This window comes from Dipodomys ordii, unplaced genomic scaffold (assembly GCF_000151885.1).
Source record: "Dipodomys ordii isolate 6190 unplaced genomic scaffold, Dord_2.0 Scaffold38, whole genome shotgun sequence".
Taxonomy (NCBI): Eukaryota; Metazoa; Chordata; class Mammalia; order Rodentia; family Heteromyidae; genus Dipodomys; species Dipodomys ordii.
Window position 1 is genome coordinate 4,233,013 of NW_012267254.1, and position 22,130 is coordinate 4,255,142.

Genomic DNA, 22,130 nt, shown 5'->3' on the forward strand with positions numbered 1-22,130 from the left:
ATAATCCTAGCTACTCAGGAGGCTGAGATCCAAGAATCGAGGTTTAAAGCCAGCCCAGGCAGGAAAGGTCCTGAGACTGATATCTCCAATTAATCACCAAGAAATCCAGAAGTGGAGCTGTGGCTCAAGTGGTAGAGCAGTACCCTTGAAGTAAAAAACTCAGAGACAGCACCCAGGTCCCAAGGACTGGCAAAAAAAAAAAAAGAAAGAAAGAAAGAAAGAAAGAAAAAGAAAAAGAAAGCAATAACTTGAAAAAACAAGGTATTTTTTATTAAAATGGTAATGTATAGAGGAGCAATGACTTTTGAAGTCTTACCTCAAATCAGGCACATTTTAAGATTCTCTTCTTGTAAATGTTTTATCCTGTAGGAAAGTTTCAATACTTTCTCACTCTGTATGACTTAAGTCTCTGAAAATATTTTTTATTCTTTAAGTCTTGCTGCTACATTCACTCTTCTATGTCCACCATATGTTTTTAAGATTGTTCTTGCTCTCACTCTTATTGAAGAACTGTGACAGGAGTGGTTGAGACAATTCCTAGGATTTAGTGCTGGCCATTGTCTACCTTCTAGTTAACTTGTGGATATTTACTTTTTGTGCCAGTACTGGGGCTTGACCCAGGGCCTGGGTGTTGTCCCTTAGCTTCTTTGCTCAAAATTGCTTTTCTACCATTTCAGACATGCCTCTGCTTCTGGCTTTTGGGTAGTTCATTAGAAATAAGAGTTTCACAGGCTTTCCTGCCCAGGATAACATGGATCTATATATAAAACAAACAAAGAAACCAAAAATGGGGGAAAAAATCTCACATATCACAGTTACTTATATTGACACAAAAACTTAAATATTCCTTAAAACCTCCCAAAGTGGGCACAGCAGCTGAAGCTTGTAACGCTAGTACTTGGGAGGTAGAGATAATGGGGTTATAGCTTGTCTTTGGTAGTGGGGATGGAACCCAGGACATTGCACTTGCTAGGTAAGCACTTTGCCACTGAGCTACATCCCAGCTTCTGGGATTATAGTTTGAAAGCAGCCTGTGAAGGAAAAAAATCAAAACCATGAACATCCATCTTAACCAATAGTTGAGTACAATGGCACGTGCCTCTCATCCTAGTGACTCACAGAAATGCAAATAGGAAGATCACCATCCAGACCAGCCCCAGAATTAAGTGACACCCTACCTTGAAAAAAACGAATGCAAAAAAGGCTAGTGGAATGGCTAGAGTGGTAGAGTGCCTGCCAGGCAAGCAAGAGGGCCTGAGTTCAAACGCAGTACTGTCAGAAAAAAAGAAAAAAAAATTCTAACAGCACAGTAAAATTATACACAATCAGTCCTGTTATTTTAGGAATACAAAGTGTTTCAATTTTAGGAACTCTATTAAAATAATTTTTATATTCATAAGGCCTAATGTAGGAATATATGATTTTTCTCCTAAATGTAGAAGACAAAAAGCATTGGATGTACCCCATACCTATTCAAACACTCAAACAAAATTAGTAAGATGGTTAACAGAGGTATGTCATTCATGTTAATATCTCAGTGCTAAAGCCAGTGTTTTCATCAACAAACACTAAATGTGCTACTATAGTCAGGAAAAAGCATAACACAATACACTCAAGATGAGTAGCGGTTATACCTTGGGGATTAAAAAAATTTTTGATTTAGTCTATTTTAGCTTTACTCAGATATTATTGGTTAACCAAAATACATATTCTTAAGGTATAGAAATGGATGTCATATTGATGCACTTTGTGAAACAGCCTGTCATCAAGTTCATTATTATATTCCTTATCTTCTAGTTTTTGTGTTCTTTTCTTGTTGGTTTTGTGATGACAGCACTTAAGATCTGCTCTCAGCAAATTTGAAGTTTATGATATGGTATTGTTAGCGGTAGTGATGATGCTTACCTTCCAATTTCCAGAATGATTTCTCTTGCCCAGATTGGTTTAGCATTTGAAAATGAGTCAGTGCCATTCACCACATTAATAGACTAAATGAGAAAAACATTTTTCCTCAATACATGAAGAGAAAGCATTTGTCAAAATTTGACAGCAGTGTCCCTACCCTCACTAATAACAATTCTCACATAGCTGGCAAAAGGCAATCGATGAAAATCCTGTTGCTACCATCCTAATTTTAAAAGACTGAAGCATTTTGTTTTTTTTTTCTTTCTTTTTTGAATGCTAGGCAAGTATTCTACCACTGAACTACACCCCCAGCCTTAAAGGTTTTGTTTGGTTTTCTTTTATATAAAGACATGTTTTTTGTTTTGTCTTATCTTTATAAAGACAGTATATCTCCCCATTTATCTCCATCTTTAATTTTTATGAGAAACATATTTTATGGCTGATGCAAATCTTTTGTTGTACATCAGCATTTCATATATTCTCACATTACTGAAACAGATTTTTTTGTCTGTGTTTGCTGATACTGGGATTTTAACTCAGAGCCTGGGAGCTGTCTCTGAGCTATTTTGCTCAAGGCTAGCAGTCTACCACTTGAGCCACAGCTTTACTTCTAGCTTTTTGGTGGTTAATTGTAGCTTGAGTCTCTTGGACTTTCCTTTCCAGGCATGCTTCAAAGTGCCATCCTCAGATCTCAGCCTTCTGAGTTGCTAAGATTACAAGTGTGAGCCACTAGTGCCCAGCCAATGTACAATATTCTTTTGTTGTTGTTGTCAGTTTGGGGCTTGAACTTGTCCTGGGCACTGTCCCTGAGCCTCTTTGTGCCCAAAGCTAGCACTCTACCACTTGAGCCACAGCTCCACTTCTATGTTGGTTTTTTGTTTGTTTGTTTGAGTGGTTAATTGGAGATAAGCATTTCACCAGGACTTTTCTGCCTGGGCTGTCTTCAAACCCTGATCTTTATATTTCAGCCTCTTGAGTAGCTAGGATTACAGGCATGAGCCACTGGTGCCCAGCTTTACAATATTCTTCAAAATTGCTGAAGGTAGCTTTCAAGTGCTCTTCCTACAAAAAAAAATACATGTGGTAAGTCAAATGTTAATTAGCTCTGTTTACCGATCTCGCAATGTACATGTTTTATTAAATATCATGTTATGCACAAAAAATTCTTGTCAAGTAAAAAATAATTCTTTGCAGCTAGAAGTGTAGCTCAACCATAGAGTTCAAACACCAGGACTGCACGCATGCACGTACACACATACAAACACAGATATATGTCTTTGAAAGAGAAATTAACATCTGACAGACCTAGACCTAGATGATGAAACCAGAGACACACTATAGCTCCAAATGAGAGACATTAAGCAAAACAGTTGCTGAAAATTTGCCATGAAGGCAAAAGATGACAAATTAGCATCCTAGCATGTCGTGAGTGCTTGATATGTACGAAGAATTGCCGTAAGTATTTTAGAAATATTGCTTTGGCCAGACACAGAGGTTGGGCATGTAGTCCCAGCTATTTAGGATACTGAAACAGAAGAATCACGGAGGTCAGGTGTTTAATGCTATATGGCACTAGTCTCTCTCAGTCTCTGTCTCTCTCTGTCTCAATCTCTCTCTCCCCCTCCCCCATTCATGTATACAAATATGTATACATGTTTGTATGCATATTACCTCTCTACATACACATTCAAAATCTTTACATATGTATTTCATCATTACAATAACCCCATGACCCGAGGGTATTGCAACACCCATTGTACACATTTGGATATTTAGGCACACAGAGAGGCTAAGTAACTAGCTCAAAATCACACAGCTACTAGATGTGCTCCATCTCTTCAGCCAAAGCTCTAGCCTTCCTGACGATTGTCATCATTATGCTGAAGTCCAAAGACAACCTGAGCTCCAGTCCTGCACCACATCAGAAGGGGAAGCAGTAGGATTGGGGGACTCCAGGGCAACCAGAAATGGCTTCATCCGCCCACAGCTCTCCTGTCCTATATGACAGGAGAAGAGGGAAGGGAAGAGGAATTGTAAAGGGCAAGCAGAACACGATTTTCATCCTTCATTCCCTCAAGTGTGTGTAAGAGACATGAGGGGAAGCCACCGAGGGCCTGGTTTGCCCTGAGTCCTAATTTCACCCTTTGGACCTAAGGAATGTTAGCCCAGGAAGTGTGAGATGTCCTGCCAGGATCTCTGTCTCCATCTAGTGACCATAATGGCACATGACACCTAACTCAAAGCACCTGTGAAATTGTGTGTAAAGGTCAAGCTGGGTTTCTTAGCTGGGGACTTAAATGGGTTCACCTGGAAGATAAAAAACAAGGCCCCTACCCTGAACGACGTGGAAAAGCAATTCTGGCCCATTTCACCGCGGATGTTAGCAGATCCAGATCCACAGTGGGCTTTGTGGCCTACACCACACATTGAAGACACACAGCTGCTGAAGAAATCGCGTCCGGGAAAGAGGCAGCGTCTTCCACATGTGTCACCCCAGAGGCGGCATGGGAAGGAAGAGGGGACGTGGGCGGGGCCCCAGCGTTGAGATATCTGCTCTTAAGACACCTTCTAGGGGATCGTGTAGATGACATGTGGGCTTTTGTGTATTTGAGGAAGGGAAGGATTTTCCCCTGATTTCAGAGCCCTCTTTGGTTAAGAAGGCCTGATTGGAAAACCTCCAAGTCTTTCAGTCCCAACTGCTCCCCCTCACCATTCTCTCCTTCTTTGCTTTTGGTGTAAGGTTAGAGGACATGGCCTCATCCTACCTCCAAATCTACCACCTTTTACTCCTGCTTTTGGCTTCAGTCCCATGCACAACATGGTTGTAGACAGGCCTACAGTCCAAAGTTACCAAATCTGTCTGATTAGCTGACCTACCCCCTTATTCAATTCAAAATGTTATCTAGGCTCTTACCCTCTGCTTTCTATCTTTGAGGGGTTGCATCCCTACATCTCTTTCTGTTAGTTTCCTGCCCTAATGATTATCACTATTTGAATTGGATATTCTCAAGAAAATGTGAACTAGATATGACCTGACCCTGTCTCTACTGAGCAGTAACTGTCCCCTGTTGGGGACAATTTACTGCGTACACACACACACACACACACACACACACACACACACACACACACACACACACACCTTGAGGGCTGGGAAGGTGGCTCAGTGGTAGAGTGCTTGCCTTGCATGCATGAGGCCCTGGGTTCAAGTCCTCAGTGAAAGGATCAATGAACGGATCCACTTACACTCACCACCACATAAGCAGAAAAAGCCGAAAGTGGCGCTGTGACTCAAGTGGTAGAGCACCAGCCTTGAGCTGAAGAGCTGAGGGACAGCGCCCAGGCCCAGAGTTCAGGCTCCATGATGGACAAAAACAAGAAAAAAGAAAAAAAAGATACACTTTGGAATCTGCCCCATATAAAGGAGGCATCTCTTCCCTGGCTTATCACAACTCACCATTCACACTCTACACTAGATGCCCATGCTACTACTTGTATAAGAAGTATTAAAAAGTATTAGAAAAAAAACAATGAAAAGGTGAAATAGCTAGGCATGGGAGGCAGAAAGCAGGGATCAGGTGAGTGGCTTTAACTATTGATACCTCAGCCCTATCTCAAACTAATAAAATGAGAATATCTACCTATTGCATCTAGGCTTTGGTGTTTCAAAAAACAAACAAACAAAAAACTCTTCATATCCAGGTGCCAGTGGCTTATGCCTCTAATCCTAGCTAGTCAGGAAGCTGAGATCTGAGGATCCTGGTGCTAAGCCAGCCTGGGCAGAAAAGACCTCATGAGACTCTTATCTCTCCAATAAAATACTCAAAATCCAGAAGTGGTGGTGTGGCTTAAGTGGTAGAGGACTAGCTTTGAGCACAGAGGCTCAAAGACAAAGCCAAGGCCCTGAGTTCAAGCCCCAGGACAGACAAAAAAAAAGGATTAGAACCCTAGCATGTGGTGACCAGATGAACTTTTAATTTGGGATAAAAGATGTGGGTAGGAAGGTTGTGAAGTTCAGAATGCTCTGAAAACATTGGACCTTGAAAACGATAGCAAAATGTAAATGGTGATATAGTCCTGATCATTCTTTCTCTGAAGTCTTTTTATAATACTTTTTATAATAGTGGTCTCATGGGCATCTAGTATAGAGTGTCAGTGACAGATGTCAAGGTATATCTTTTTTTGGTAAATATTTTATTATTATATAAAAGTGATATGTAGATGGGTTACAGACATAAGTCAGGTAAAGAGTACGTTTCTTTTTCTTTCTTTTTTTCTTTTTTCTTTTTTTTTTTTTGGTCATGGGGTCTGGGTGCTGTCCCTCAGCTCTTCAGCTCAAGGCTAGCGCTCTACCACTTGAGCCACAGTGCCACTTCCAGTTTTCTGGTGATTTATTGGAGATAAGAGTCCCACAGACTATTCTGCTCAAGCTGGTTTTGAACTGTGATCCTCAGATCACAGTAGCTAGGATTATAGGCAGGAGCTACAGGTACCTGGCTCTTTTTAGACAATGTCACCTTCCCTTCTCTTTCCATTTTTCCCTGCTGTCCCCACCAATTATAAAGTTTATTTTCCACCTAGTGTCTCGTGAGTACCACTGCTGCATTTGTTCATCCTTTGTCCCTCCATTTCTGTGCCCCCCCTCACCCTCCCAAAGACAGATAAGCAACAAAAAGAAAAGAAAACAAAATTGCTCTTTCTGTTTCCTGGAGTCCATTTTGATAAATATTATTTTATATGATCAGAGTCCAACGTGTATCTTGTTGTCTGACATAGTCTGTGGTCTCCTATGTGCTAACTTTATGCCCAAGAATAGTTCCTGGTTACTAAAGACATTAGGACAAATTCAAATGTGTTGTGCAGACTTCATTCCTGAGAGATGCATTTATGTATGCCTTCCTGAGAAAAACGCTTCCCCAAACTTCAGCCACCAGCCCCAAAACGCAGACAGCAAGGCGCCTTCTTGCCTCAAGGTACACTTGTATGTCCCAAGAAAAATATTAGAAGTCCAACAGGATCTCCCCAGGTTTTGTGTTATAAGCGGTCAAAGGTAAGCCGCTGCAATTCATTTGACTTCTGTATTTCCTTCAGGAGTGATTTCCTATAATTTTCTGTAAAGCTGTATCATAGATAAGGTTATAAACTGTGTCTATATGTCATTCTGGGACTTGGGCTAATATGAAATGTTCATCTATATCCTTCCATTTACTAAAGTGAAATTATCTTCATGAACAGCAAGTATACACTAGACCACAGTGAGACTTCTTTCAAAGTGTGATAGAAAGTATTGTTCAGTCATAAAGAAACATGAAATGGTATCATTTGCAGGGAAATGAATGGAATTGGAATCATGTTAAGCAGAATAAGACAGAGACATATCACGTGTTCACTCTCATATGTAGAATTTACAACCCCCCCATAAAAAAAAGTAAGGCACAAGTGTACAATGTGGGGAGAGATTTGTCTGAGATTGAGAACTAGTGGGGTGGGAATGAAAAAAGTTGATAATAGGATCAAAGTACTTCATAAGCATCTATGAAAATAGAATAACAAAAACCCACTAAAAATAGGGAAGGAGGCTGGGAATGTGGCTTAGTGGTAGAGTGCTTGCCTAGCATGCATGAAGCCAGATAAATTAGGGAAAATGAGGAATGGTCAGCTTACAGCAAATATAGGAGTTATTCCTTTATATACTTTCCTTAAGATTAAGTGAGCAAAAGTTATTTTAGGGGAAATGAAGTGGGATAACCTAAGGAAACTGAAGCCTGCTGAAGGTTAACTCAGAAACATGCTATTTAGAAACTCAGAAATGACTCAGAAAAAATGTTATCTTTGCTTCAAAGAGAGACAACAGGATGCATTCATTCCTGAGAGATGCATTTATGTATGCCTTCCTGAGAAAAAACGCTTCCCCAAACTTCAGCCACCAGCCCCAAAACGCAGACAGCAAGGCGCCTTCTTGCCTTGAGGATAAGGATCTGTTTTATGGCAGGATGCATTCTTACCTGGAAACTCAGAAAAAGTTAGAGACAAAGAACCCAGCTTTGCATAACATTGAAGCCAGACCCCCTTCCTTTACCATATAAATACCCCCAACAGCCCTAGGAGCTGTGTGTCTCTCCCAGTGTGCACTCCTGCCCTTCTGTGTGTGTTTGTCTGATTTTTGTCTGCTTGCCTGCTTGTTTACTTAATAAAGCTTAATAAAGCTCTGCCAAGTTTTCTTGCCATCCTGACTTGTCCAGAAATTCTTATTCTGCAATTGAAGTCAAGGACCCTAAGTGAAGAGTTCCTACTTTTAAAGGGAAACGTTACTAACTTCACCTCCATCCGTTGACAGTACCACATAAACAGAAAAAGCCAGAAGTGGCTCTGTGGCTCTAGTGGTAGAGCACTAGCCTTGAGCTGAAGAGCTGAGGGACAGCACCCAGGCCCAGAGTTCAGGCCCCAGGACTAGCTAAAAAAAAAGGGGGGGGGGGAGAAAGGTGCCGGTGGCTCTCACCTGGAATCTTAGCTACTTATGAGGCTGAGATCTGAGGATGGCAGTTCAAAGCTAACCTGGGCAGGAAAGTCCTTGAGACTCTTATCTCCAATTAACCACTAGAAAATCAGAAGTGGCGCTGTGGCTCAAAGTGGTAGTGCACTAACTAGGGACAGATCCCAGGCCCTGAGCTCAAGCCTTATGACCAGAAAAAAAAGGGAAGGAAAGCTGTTTTAAAATATATAAATCAAGGCTGGGAATGTGGCTCAGTGGTAGGGTGCTTCCCTTGTGTGAGGCCCTGGGCTCGATTCCTCAGCACCACATAAGCAAGTGATAGAGCACTACTATTGACCTGAAGAGCTCAGGGACAGTGCCCAGGCCAAATTCAGGCCCCATTACGGACCCCCAAAAATTAACTAATTAATTAAAAAATAAAAAATATAAATCATTCCTAATTTTGAAACCTTATAAATCCAGAATATGTGGGTGATTAGTTTGCCAACCCCTGTGTTAGATGTCAATTTTCAACTCTCAAATCTACCCCTGTCCTCCCTTTTCAGATATCCATACTATTGAGGCCAGTTTTTGATGAATTTTCCTACCATGACTATCTGAAAGGAGACTATGGAATTGATTTGTTTGCGTGCAGAGTAAAAGCAGAGCAAAGTTTCATTTGCATACACCGAACCGGTGGGCCCAAGACCACTTATTGCAAAGGCAGTCATTTCCCCCATAGATGTGAAAACTAAGCTTACCATTTATTACATGTTTTATTCAAAAAGCGGTGGCTTTCTCCTCGGTGTCTATGGAGGCTGGAAGGCATTGTAGCATCCTAGTGAAAGTGGTGACAGGGGAAAAAAGAGATTCAACCCAGAGTTCTTTATCTATTGCAAATATCCTCCACCAATGAAAGTGAAATGTTTTCAGACAAAAGCAAAGACACTGGAAGGAGCAAATGTGCAAAGAAGTGTTGCAAGGCATTCTTCAGGGGGCAGAAAACTGACACCACCTGTGCTGGGTACCAGTTCCTCATCAGCTATGTGATTTGCAAGTATCTTCTTTCAGTCTATAGGCTGTCTTTCCTCTCTCTTGATGGCATTATTTCAGTCACAAATTTCTTATTTTTATGAGCATAAGTTAATTGCACCAAGGAGTTTCATTGCGATATGACATACACGCATATAATATACTTTGATCAGACTCACATTTTAAAGTAGAATTCTTTTATAACCCTTTCTCTTTTCCCTTCCTGTTTTAAGTTTCTTGTTGGTTTTACTATGCTATTTTCATATATGTAATATTAGTTATTCATTGTATAATATTCACCCCCCTCTATTTTTTTTATTTTGATGAAGTCCAATTAATGTATTTTTTTTTCTTTGCTTGCCTGTGCTTTTGGTGGACCTGAAAAGCCATTGTTTAAATTAAGGTTATGCTGATTATTTCTGGGATAGATGTTTTTTGTCTATCCACATTATGCACTTATTCTCTAAAGGATTATTATCCATACACATTTATTCTCTACAGGATTATATAATAAGCAAACTCTAGTATGATTTCCCTGTTAAGAATACAAGGTAGGAAGTAGCACTGTGGCTCAAAGTGGTAGAATGCTAGTCTTGAGTGAAAAAGTTCAGGGATATTGCTCAGAGGCCCTGAGTTCAAGCTCCATGACTAGGGGAGGAAAAGAATACAAGGTAGAGCCAGGTGCTGGTGGCTCATGCCTGTAATCCTAGTTATTCAGGAAACTGAGATCTGAGGATCACAGTTCAAAGCTAGCCAGGTCAGAAAAGTCCATGAGACTCTTATTTCCAACTGACTAACACAAAGCTGGAAGTAGAGCTGTCACTCAAGTAGTAGAGCACCAGCCTTCATTGAAAAAGCTCAGAGACAGCATACAGGCCCTGAGCTTAAGCCCCCGGACCAGCACACAGATACTCAAAAGAATACAAAGTAGAGCCAAGTGTAATCCTACCACTAGTGAGGTTGAAACAGAAGGATCATGAGTTTGAGGTTAGATTGCACTATACTATATTATACCCTGCACTATACTATAGCCTGTCAGTAATAATAGTAGTAATAGCAGTCATCATAGTAATAGTAATACAGGGTAGAATCTGTTATTTAACTAGGCTTTAAGATTGAAATATAGAAATATAGCCAAGTTTGCTTTTGAAAGTTACAGCACAAAACTGGGCGCTGGTGGCTCACGCCTGTAATCCTAGCTACTCAGGAGGCTGAGATCTGAGGATCACAGTTCAAAGTCAGCCCAGGCAGGAAAGACCGTGAGACTCCTATCTCCAATAAACCACCAGAAAACCGGAAGTGGCACTGTAGCTCAAGTGGTAGAGCGCTCGCCTTGAGCTGAAGAGCTGAGGGACAGCGCCCAGGCCTAGAGTTCAAGCCCCACAACCGACAAAAAAAAAAAAAGAAAGAAAGAAAGTGAAAGTCACAGCACAAAAGGAAAATGTGGTCCCTATGTGTACACTTAATAAGAGTACAAGTTATAAAACATTGTTTATTTTTAGTTTGTGTTTTTCTATTTAAATAGACGGGGAAGGGGGGAAGGAGAAGGATTGGGATTGGGGGGGGAGGGGGGAGGCTGGGAAGAGATGTGAAGGGTAAACAAAGGAGGAGGCTGCAACGCTTGGTAAGAAATGTACACATTATCCTGCCCATGTAATTGTAACCCTTCTGTACAGTATGTTCACAAATAAAATAAAATTAAATTAAAAAAAATAAATAGACATTAGCCTTGATGCCACTGGCTGCTCAGGAGGCTGAGATTTGGGAGTTTGGGTTTCAAGCCAGCTCTGATGGGAAAGTGAGGAACCTAAGCAACTCCATTTCACTTAAGACCCCCATCTCAGTTCTGCAACCTAACCCTTGACCCACTGCAGCCCCAATGCTAGGAATTAGACAGCAAGCCTTGCACAAACAATTCTTGGAACCACAGATGGTGTTTTCTCAAGACAGTATGTCAAGGTATCTGAAATTCCAGAACTGCCCTTCCTGGGGTCTGGAGACCATTATCTAAACCAGACACCCTGCAGTTTAGCACCTATCCTCTTGAGACTCCCCTGTGGTGCAAGGCAACCAGTTTAAAGTACGTCAGCCCCCTTGATCTAACCAATAACTTGTTTCTGGTCCTTTCTCGCTTTGTAGTGCGCCAAGCATACTATAGAGTTGTTTATGATTTTCCCACAGTTTGTAGTCATTTGTTACAAGAAGTTATGATGTATGCAAAGTCCCTGCCTTCCCTAAAATGTGTCTAAAAAGTGCTGTGACCCTGGGCTCGGGGCCTCTCAGCATCATGGGCTGCTGCCATGTACGCGGGGGACCAAGCTCTAGCTTGCAATAAAGACTCCTTTGCTTTTACATTGGTGACAGTCTCTGGTGGTCTTTTGGGTAAGGATTTCCAAATTTGGCTTTACAAAAGTCTGTGAGATTCTTATCTCTAATTACTATAAAGTCAGAAGTGAAGCTGCGGCTCAAGGAGTAGAGCAGAAGCCTTGCGAAAAACAAAACAAAACAACAACAAACAACTAAGGTACAAGCCAGGCACCGGTGGAATTACTCAGGAGACTTGAGATCTGAGGACTGCAGTTTGAAGCCAGCCTGGCCAAGAAAGTCCATTAGACTCTTTTTTTTACTCTGGGCCTGGGCACTGTCCCTCAGCACTTCAGCTCAAAGCTAGTGCTCTACCACTTGACCCATAGAGCCACTTCTGGCTTTTTCTGCTAATGTGGTGCTGAGGAATCAAATCCAGGGCCTCATGCATACAAGGCAAGCACTATACCACTGAGCCACCTTCCCAGCCCCATTTTTTTTGTCCATCTTGGGGGAGACTCTTATCTCTAGTTAATCACAGAAAAAGCTGGAAGTGGTGCTGTGGCCCAAGTGGTAGAGTACTAGTCATGAGCAAAAGATGCTGAGGGACAGTGCCCAGGCCCAGAGTTCAAGCCCCAGGACTGGCAAAAAAATCCCACCCCCCAAAAAAAATAATCCTAAAAAAAACCCCAAACCCTAAGGGACAGATGCCCAGGCACTAAGTTCAAGCCCCCAAAACAGCACAACAAAATACACATAGACATCATTTCTGTACAAGAACCAGACATTGCTGAGTGACGGTGGCTTACACCTATAATTCTAGCTACACAGGAGGCTGAGATTTGAGGATCAAAGCCAGCCCAGAGCAAGAAAGTCCATGAGATTCCTATCTCCAATTAATCATCAGAAAGCCAGAAGTAGGTCAAGTGGTAGAGCTATAGCCTTGAGCTGAAGACCTGAGGGGCCCCAGAGTTTAAGCCCACAGACAGGAAGGAAGGAAGGAAGGAAGGAAGGAAGGAAAGGAAAGGAGAGAGGCATTGCTCTATGTACATGCTGGAATGATTAAAAGTCCTATTTGAAATGGTCATGGAAACAAAAGATCTTGTAAAAGAACATAAAATCTAGTCTTTTTTTTTTTTTTTTGGCCAGTCCTGGGACATGAGCTCAGGACCTCAGCACTGTCCCTGAGCTGCTTTTTGCTCAAGTCTAGCACTTTATCACTTGAGCAACAGCGCCACTTCCAGCCTTTTCTGTTTATGTGATACTGACGAATCGAACCAAGGGCTTTATGCACATTTCAATAGTCATTTTTATGAAAGACCAGAGGAAAATGTGGAAAGAGGTAAATTTGAAACCACAAGGAAATCCCATATAGAGATGTTATGTTATTTAAAGTTCACTCTACAAACTCCGCACACAAGCCTAGAAACAGGCACACATGCACAAACACAACTGCAGTCCTCACAAAAGAAGGGGAAAAATACAGTAGATTGGTATATCCCATGTGTATAGTTCTGATTCAATATTTAGAGGATATATATAGTATATTATGCTAACATGTACTGTATGTATATATAATACTATATATGCATATATATACTATATATAGTATACGTATATATAGTACTATATGTATATATATAGTATTATATACGAATATAAAATTAACATATTGATTATATATAAATAGTATCTAATATAGTATATATTAATATATTATTAACATAATTAATGTATTAATCACATAATTATTATAATATTAATATATTAATATTATATATAATACTATATATACATATAGTACTATATATAGTACATGTTAACGTAATAAAGATTAGAAAACATGTCTTCAAATCATATCTGAAGGTGGGATCATGAACATTAGATTTCCAGGTATTTAAAAAAGTGTTTGATGATGTAAAAATTATTTGTTGATATTCTAATATTTTGAGTGAATGTGCCAAAGAGCTCTTTGCCAGCATTTCATTTACCAAAACATAGGTCATCCAAATTTTCATGGTGATTTTAGACTGCCCAGGAAAGAGGTAAAAATATCATACCAAACTGGGACATATAAGAATATACTATATTAATATGAACTTATTTTATACAAAGCTTAACAGTTTATGTGTCTACATTGAAATGAGTATGCAGAAATTGATTTTGTATGTGTGTGTTGGAAAAATCTAAATGCTCACCAGTAGTTACTAATGCATGATGTTTATGACAGTGATTTACTTTTTGTGCATATGTGTGCTAGTGCTGGGTGTTGAACTCTGGGCCTGGGGTTGTCCCTCAGCTTTTGTTCTCAAGGCTGGTGCTCTAGTGCTTGTGCCACAACTCCATTTCTGGGTTTTTGGTTTTTGGTAGTTGATTGTAGGTAAGACTTTCATGTTAATTCCTACCTGGGCTGGCTTTGAACCATGATCCTCAGATCTCAGCCTCCTGAGCAGCTAGGATTACAGGCGTGAGCCACTGGTGTCTGGATGACAATGTTTTACTCTTGATTAGTAGCATGCCTTAAGAGAAAATACTATGAGATCTGTTCCCAAGTGACATTCACACAATAAAGTTGTAAGAAGACACTTACCTGAATAATAATGACTGAAAACATGCCAGTGTTCTAATCTTTGATAATGAGACTAAATCATTTTCCTCAAACTAGAATTTATGTTGAGTATGGGTATACTCCTGTCCCTATCTGTAATATGAAGTCTTAACAAGTATTTATTCACATAACTCAGAGTTCCAGACAATTAATAGCTTCTCATCAACATACATAGCTAATACCCAGGCCAGCAAACAGAGTAAGCCCCATAGGGAATGTGGGAAGCAAGCAAGGTCAAGAAGCATACGAGCAGCTGCGAACACGTGCTAAGCCCTTAGGTGTGACCATTTTCTCTTCTTAGTAGCCCTGGATCCCGGCGTTTGTCTTTTGTTACTCCAAGACAATTTTGTACCATGACAGCAATGTGAAGAGACATATGCTGGGTGAAGAAAAAGCAGAATTGTGAAAATTCAATAGGAGAAAATTAACTTCTTGAACCAAAAAGACACCGAATAAGAGTAGGTTTAGACCTTGATTTGATTTTCAGAAGGAAACCCAGAGCAGAATTACAAGCTTGTGAAGCGATTTTTTCACCGTGGGCAAGAAGCACAACAAAACTAGTTTCTGGTGTTTTCTGTCTCTTGGTCATAGTTTTTTTTTTTTTTTTAACATTGAATGAGAGGGAAGGGGAGTGGGGGGGGGTGGAAGTGTGTGTGGGGGGAATAGAAGCAACATTAGTATTAAATTCTTGGGGCAACATTGCCATCCTAAGGATAGTTTTGGAAAAGCTGCAAGTCTCCCTCCTTAGGGTGAGGATGGAGGAGGGGGAGGATCCTATTCCTTAAACTTGGAAAGATCCACACTGCGTGTCACATGATTTGGCCTGGGGACAGCCAGATCTATTTCTGATCCTGAGCGGGGTGGGGGGTTGAGCGGAAGGTAGCCCCTGGGAAGGCAAGACTTTAAGCCTGTAATTGCCCGGAAGTGCAGATAGAGGAGGCTCTGGGTTGAGAAAGTATTCTCCTAGTGTGGGCGGGACTAGGGAAAGCCACCAGCAGACAAAGTACCCGGCCTCCTCTCCCTGCCCCTCCCCCCAGCCCCTGGATGGTGGACATGTGTTATCCACGCGCTTTGGGGTTTGTTTTTTGTTTTGTTTTATTTTTTAGGTAGTGGAGTCTGGGTGCAAAAGGACTGGACAGTTTCAAGGAAATGGAAATCTTAGGAGCATCCAGATTGCTTGGAGCTAGAAGGGCCTTGAAGAGAAATGGAACAATCCAGTCTTTGCCACGCACAAACCAGTGGGGGCCAACAACAAAGTGAAGAGGATTGAAGGTGAGTCAACATTTAAAAAGTCTGTTTGAGTCTGCTTGAGGTCGATTGACCTGTGATCATGCTTCATTTCTTCCTGCTTGGCTGTTGGAGCAGGTACATTGTAAAGAACTGTGATGGTTTCTCTAAAACGAAAAGAAAAAAAAACAGGCAGAATTTTACAGCATGTCAGTATTTCAAAGGATATTTAATGATATTTTCGAATGTATTTAAGCTGCAGATGAGGATATGTTTTTTTTAAAGCCTCAAGTACAAGAACAATTTTTTCAAAATTTGATTTTGGTTGCTTCTTCTTGTGAATTAGGTGCCTTTTACTTTCTACTTTAGCTACTTGATAATTTCTCAACATTTGAATACATTGCTAGCAGCAGGTAAACTTCCACCAATCAGCATGCAATTATGTTTTGAGAGAGGCAAACATGCAAAGATGGCTATTTGAAAGTACTCATGTGTAAACGTTTAAACAGTTTTATATTTACAATTATGGCCAGTGTGAAACCTAATAACATATGGTACAATTTAAAAATCTCAGTATAACTAGTCTTTTGCGGTTACGTTTATATAAAGAGATGTAACTGAAGGACTGTGGATTCCGGTGAAGGATAGGAAAGGTGACACCTTTCTAAACCAATATAATTTTTCCAGCTTTATTGGAGTGCAGTTAACAAATGAAATTGGATACCTGTAAGACAAAACACCGTTTCATATATGTTTACACTGTGAAATGATTACCAAAGTCAAGCCAATTAACAGTTATTTTGTTGCACACGTGGTTGTGAATCTTTGAGAGCTGCTCTCTTTAACTAGTTTGTAAAACGACCAGTTTCCACCTTCATTGAATCCTATTTTCTCTATGGCTTTTAAAAACAAAACGTGAAGATCCAAAATTTGTATAATTTTTAAAGATGTATATAAAAACTAATCTTTAATTTATAAGCCTGCTGTGCTGGTTTCATTAGTACATAGCAATGATTAGATAAAGCAGGCCTTGATATTAAGATTCTGCAGTGGTGGTATTATAGATATTTTATGTTCACTGAGTAAAATTTAAAAGTGAGAATCCAATATTCTTTTTTTGTTTGTTTTTGCCAGTCCTGGAGCCTGAACTCTGGGCCTAGGTGTGGTCCCTCAGCTCTGTAGTTCAATGCTAGCGCTCTCCTATTTGAGCCACAGCACAACTTCCAGCTTTTTCTGTTTATGTGGTGCTGAGGAATTGAACCCAGGGCCTCATGCATGCAAGGCAAGCACTCTATCACTGAGCCACCTTCCCAGCCCGAACCCAATATTCTTTAATGAGTTGTTCTTTGGAAATTTTTCTTTGCTCTTACAATTCAAGTCTTACAAATGTTTCAAGATAATTTCAGTCTATTCGGGCATTATAAAAGAAAAATTTACATTTAAAATGTGATGCACATGTAAACCCAATTTCATTGTTGTAGTGTATCACCCATCAATAGAGAATTATGTGTGTGTTGAAAGAATAAATATACAGTGATTGGTGCTTAATGTAAGATGTTATGATAGTGCTTTTATTCTTGATCAACATATGGTGATTTTCTAAATTCTTTGCAACCACTATGGTTTACTTATGGGAAAACATTAACTGTTATGACATACACATACATATATAAAAATTCATAGAAAGCCATTAAAGGCCATATCAGAGCATGTGTGTGGGAAACATGATTATGGTAATAAATGATTAAAGTATGAGGCTAACATGATTTTTTTAAACTGGAATTTATATAAATTCAACTATATATGTGACTCTAATAGGAACTTTGGAGTTGGGAACTAAGTCCTCCTTGTGAGGTTTCAGCCATGGCTGCCTACAACAGAACACAAAAGATTCAGGTCAGAAAATGGAGGATTCCCAGAGATTCCGGCGTGAGAAAAATTACCTGATCTGGTGCCTAGATTTGCACTTCTCCCCAGGCCATTTCCGGTTCTTTACTTTCCTAATCCTGGAATGCTGAGAATCTCTCACAGAAGTAAATGACTTGGGAAAATGTTGGGAATCAAGCTTGAATGCAGAGCAAGCCTTCCTAGCCTTGGTAGAACGGGAATGGAATTCTAGAAAACAAAGTAGAGTTTACAAAACAGTGAAACAGATTTCAGTTTGATTTCAATGGGGACATAGTAGCAAAAGTGGTCAAGATAGGCAGATTTGTCCCCAAACAAAGCAAATGGCATGGTAGCTTTGTTTTCTGCAACTTTGTCTATTGTTAACTTCCTTCCTTCCTTCCTTCTTTCCTTCCTTCCTCTCCCTACCTCCCTCTCTGCCTTCCTTCCTTCCTTTGTTTTTTTCAGATTGAATGGGCTGGAGCAGAAAGGCCCTGGAGGCTTTCCCAGAGCAATACTGCCACCCAGAGGAAGGAGTCTGTCAAAACCCTGAATTGTGAGTGAGGATTCTGAGAAGCTGGGAAATTGAGAAAAGTTGAGCTTTTTGTAAAGTTGTGTGGACCTTGGTCCTGAGCTGCCATATTTCATTTCAAATCAGGAGCTCTGGGCAAAAGCAGGTTCTTGAAAAAGAACCTACTAGGGGGTGGGATACGGGATCCAGTAGGCAGCTGTCAGTACAGTAGATACTTACTTAGCTAGTGAGTCTTAGATCTTTCGGGGAGTTATTCTGGACATTTGTCTCCTTGGTTTGCCCCATAGACAGTAGGCTTGAAAAGCTGAGGTTCGGGGAGGGGCTTCAGTATTATCTAACATCAACTGGTGAGCTTTCTGGTGCCTCAGAGCAACTAAAACAAGGAAGGTTTGAACAAAAGGAATATGTGTCATTGTGCCAAACCAATCAATTCCAGAATATTAGTAGAAATGAAACTATACATAATTTGAAGGTCTGGGGGCATTTTCTAGGCCCAAGAGATAACTTCTACAGTGGCTATGCAGACTTTTTTTTTCTAGAAATGAACACTTCAGTAAAAACAACTATTAACATCCCTTCATTTGAGTAATTGTAGAATTGGACAAGCTCCTACTAAATGAGAAATGTTGTGAATTGATTCACTTCTTCAAAGGGCAGCTGGCTAACTTTATGCATGAGTATGCCTTTGTCCAGGGACTGCCTGTTGAAAGTACCACATAGCCATACTCCACAGGAGAATAGAGAGGATGACCATTGAGGGTTCTCTTGCAAGAAGGGCAAAGGGTCCATTTTCCAGGTTAAACTAGCAAATAATCTTCTGAAGCTTTGGGGGAAGTTTAAATCCACCTTCTATGTCTTCATCAGGGAGATGTTCACACCTTTGACATAAAGATGAAAGAGAACAAAATGTTAAAACTTCACACTAAATGATTCCAGTTGTTGAATGCAAGAGAAATAAAATTTTAAGAAGTCACCAAAGCTGAGTGCTGCTGGCTTACGCCTGTAATCTTTGCTACTCAGGAGGCTGAGATCTGAGGATCACGGTTCAGAGCCAGCCTGGGCAGGAAAGTCCTTGAGACTCTTATCTCCAATAAACCACTCAGAAAACCGGAAGTGGTGCTGAGTTGTCTCAAAGTGGTAGAGTGCAAAAAGGCTTAAGAATACCACAAAGATCCTGAGTTTAAGCCCATGACAAGCCAAAATAAAAAGCCAACAAATTTTTACTTTTGTAACTTTATTGCTTTTTAACTTATTTCTGGCCTTATTTTAGTCTTTTACTTATTATATACATGATTACTTCAAGTTGATTACAATAATATGGATTAAAATGACTGAAATGGTATCAAGGAAGTATCTGGAAATCTGTTAACCAAACAACGATGTAACTTTCTAGAGTGATAATTGATAGTTCACTTTTTTTTCCCCTTGGTGGTATTGGACTTTGAACTCAGGGCCCTGTGCTTTGTAGGCAAGTGCCCTATCATTTGAGCCATGTCCTCAGCCCTTAACTAAAAATTTCGAATGTTGAAGTAAAGATAATATCTGAAACTTTTTTAATGTACTTGAAATTTTAAAAATGGAAAACCAATGTTATCCAAATACATAATTGAAAAGAATATAATTTTATTTAAAATATGCACAGCTACAAACATGAAAATTGATAGGTTCACTCTTTTTTGTTAACCTGTACAAAGTAATGGGTTTCCTTGAAACATATCTATACATATGTATAATGGGCATTGATCCTCTTCACCCTTTCTGTTCCTCTTACTACTTCCCCTTGGTCTTGTTGAACTCTTCCATATCCTTTCTAGTCCCAAAAGGCCTCACTTTTTGTCATTCTTTTTTTTTTTTTTGCTGGTCATGGGACCTGAACTCTGGGCCTGGGCGCTGTCCCTCAGCTCTTCAGCTCAAGGTTAGCACTCTACCACTTGAGCCACAGCGCCACTTCCGGCTTTTTTCTTTTTGCTTATGTGGGGCTGAGGAATCAAACCCAGGGCCTCAGGCATGCAAGGCAAGTGCTCTACCACTGAGCCACCTTCCCAGCTCCCTAAAGGCCTCACTTTTAATGTTGTGTATGCACATCCTGGGGCTTGAACTCAGAGCCTGGGTGCTATCCTTGAGCTTTTGTGTTCAAGGCTAGCACTTTCCTGTTTGAACCACAGCTTCACTTCCAGCTTTTTGGTGATTAATTGGAGATAAGAGTCTCCTAGACTTTCCTGCCTGAGCTATCTTTGAACTGCAATCCTTAGATCTCAGACTCCGGAATAGCTAAGATTTACAGGCATGAGCCACAGTGCCTGGTTATACATACTATATATAAAACATAATAAATGGTACAATATGAAACATTTTTGTTTATCTACTCAAGTGAAGACTTAAAATTTTTGTATACTTTTTTCAAGTTGCTCAAGAGTCAAGAGTGAAAATTTTGTATGCAAATCATAATGTACCAACACCCAATCTTTAATATAAATATATTTTTGTTGTATATTGAAAGGACTAACAAGGACATGATCTAAAATGTCATCAGTGGTCTTGACTGGTTTTATGACAGTACTTACTGAATACTTACTGTTTCTCAGTTTTGGGCAACCACTATGACTTAGATTGAAATGAAAAAAAGGTCTTAAAACTTATCTTTCAAAGATAAATGATGACACATATACACACCAACGAAGTCAAAAAAAGCAGTTGAAATTTATTTTATGGCAATGAGAAAGTGCTTTTCTCCAGTGGTATTGAAAAACCCCAGACTCACTGGGATACCTTCGTCTACGGGAGGGACGCCCCAGAAACCAAGACTCCAGACCAGTAGATGCAATAAGCAAGAGGAGTTTATTCAGCGTTTGCGCAAACGGTCTCTCTGCCTCGGCACAGGAGAGAGCCCTGAGCAGCGGTTACAAGCATTTTTAAAGGCTAAAACTACAAGATTAACGCATAACACAAAGCGTCCCGTGATTGGCTCCTTTAGAGGTCACCATATACACCAGCAACACTTTTCTACTCAAGAATTTAGTAACGCTCTTCGTAAAATAATTGATGCAGTACAAAGGGGGGGGAGGGCTGGGGCTGATAATTGGTCAGGCTAACGAGTTATTGTTCTAAACTAATTAGACAGTACTTCTAGGGTAATTTAGGAGAAGTGGTTGCCAGATGGCCACTATCTCTGACCCTGACCCAGGGGGAGTGGTTGCCAGGCAGCAACTATCTCCGATCCTAGGCCTGGGAAAGTGGTCTGGAATGTGTCAGGTACTTTGTCAGGTACTCCCTGCCAGAGGGTCGTTAATTTCAAGGTCCCATCCTTAGGGGAGTTCATATCCACTAGTCCTGCCAGATGGTCGTTATCTCAGGATCCCATTTGGGGAATTCCTGAACAGGGACTAAAAAGAAAATGTACTGGCTTGTTCTTTATTTATGACCACAGACCTTGTCCTGGGGCCAATATCTGGACTCTGAGATTTTTGCCCAATTCCTTATTTCTGGGGAGGGGGTTGGTGCTAGTGCAAGCAAGTTTACAAAAGCAAAATCAGCAGTTAGCAATTGTAAAATGTAACTAATTTTTAATCTTTCAGTATATGATATCTCTGGACAAAACACTTGAGTAACTGGTGAATGGAATACGTTTCTCTTATGGTTGGGTCCTCTAAAACCCTAGACAAATGGCTGCTAACATTTCAACACATAAGGCCTATCTTTCTTTTTTAGTCCTAGACCTGGACTTACAATGATGCTTTCTGCTTATTGAGTAGTGCTGTACCAAGTGAGCCACACCTCCAACCCCAAGACCTAGGTCTTTATCTTGAAAACGTTGTACTCCTTGAGGGACTTAGGGATGAGCCAAGTGAGGACACATTGGTTAGTACTCGAAGCCTTCTTCCTGTTTAAGAATAGATTCTAGAGACTGATGATAGAGATTCTAGAGAAGATGCTAGTGATAGTAATGTTAGTTGGACATGAATAGAACTGTGATGGTTAGACCTAGTGGAAATAGATTTCTTTTTTTCCTTTGAGGTAGGGCCTGTGTTGGCCGTGCTGGCCTGTAATTCCTTGGCTCCCGTGGTCTTCCTGTTTCAGCATACCTTTGTAGCTGGGATTATAGGTGTCTCACCATTGCTGGCAGAAATTGAATTGTTGAAAAAGAAAATGTCTGTCAAGAGTGGTGG